Consider the following 1,410-nt stretch of genomic DNA (forward strand, 5'->3'; position numbering starts at 1 on the left):
CTGTGAAATTGAGCCTGCTTCCAGAAATACGAGCCAGTGATTATGAACATGGGTTTTACAGTCAGACTCATGATTCAAAAGCTGCTCCGTCTCCCTTTTAGCTGTGTGACCTTGGACAAGGTCTTGACCTCCTCTAAATGTAGTTTTATCATCTTTAAGATAGATATGATGATGTACCAAAAAAAAAAAAAATGTAGGAAATACCGAGCACAGAACCTGGCAAGCTGCAACCCTTTGCTACGTAAGAGCTCCTGTGGGTGTTTCCCTGCTACAATAACTATTATGTTGTCCACTGACCATGAAACTCCCATCTCCTCTCCTGGACTCCAGTCTTTCCCAAATCCTAATGCCTTCTACACACTCGGGCCAGAGTCATCTTCCAGAACAGAAACCTGGTTAGGAATAAGGACTTCTGAACATTTTCTCCTCCAAAAAAGTAACAAGAGAACGGACGATTGTCCGGCTGGCTGAGTGTCGAAGGTGTGCCCCACGGTGTACCCAGAGGCTCTTGGCTCTTGGCAAAGGCTAGATTTATCGGTCACAGGAACTTAAGGAGCCCTCTGCCCATTCATTCAACGGACCCCTGGCTCAACAGAGCAGAGTGTTCCGCGGCGAAAGGTTATAGGCTTTGCAGAAGCCGTTCAGAAAGGGTATTCCACAAAACAACCACAGAGCCTGGCGACGGATTTCCAGAATCCGGTTTGCAGAGTTAGCACGTTCTGTTCCTCTCTCACGCACGCGTGCGCTGCCCTAGAACCCTCCGGAAAGAGTCCAGATCCCTCAACGGGGCATCAAGGCCTTCCACGGTCTTCCCTGCCAACCTCTTCAGCTTTCTCCTGCACCTCGTAAGCCACCACCCGGCCTCACCTCCCCCCAGGGCTTCCGTTCCAAACATACCACACTCTGTCTCGCCTCCTGGTCCCGGTACCTGCCTCTCCTCCCGCCAGCACATCGTCTAGCACATCGCCCCGGCCTCTCCTGACTGCGCCAAGCGCCCCTCCTGAGGGTAGGCACAGTGCCCTGCGCTCACGCTCCTGTAGCAAGTTCAACTCCGGCCCTGGGAGCAAAGCACGCCTTCATCGGTCTGCCTCCCTTCCCCGTCCTGGAAGACAGGAACTGGGATCCCAACGGCTTGCCTGGGGCCTCTTGATAGCAGGGCCGGAGACATTCTCCCAATCCGTGGCCTCGGGATCAGACAAGCACTCTTAAGCTAGCACTGGTTGCACAGCTGATGTGGGTCATTTTCTCCCAGTCCCAATGAGGACTCCCTTTGAGGACAGCGCACACAGTATCACTAACCAAGTGCATCTTTCTTGAGACTGAAAAAAAAAAAAAAAGAAAAGAAAAGAAAAGAAGAGAGCTGTTCCCCTTTCAGACCTGCTTACAGAGTGAAAAGGGCACAAAAGGAGC

The sequence above is a fragment of the Lynx rufus genome, unplaced genomic scaffold (genome assembly GCF_022079265.1).
Source record: "Lynx rufus isolate CCGP_SWC_20201006 ecotype Redwood Valley unplaced genomic scaffold, mLynRuf1.p SCAF_1, whole genome shotgun sequence".
Taxonomy (NCBI): domain Eukaryota; kingdom Metazoa; phylum Chordata; class Mammalia; order Carnivora; family Felidae; genus Lynx; species Lynx rufus.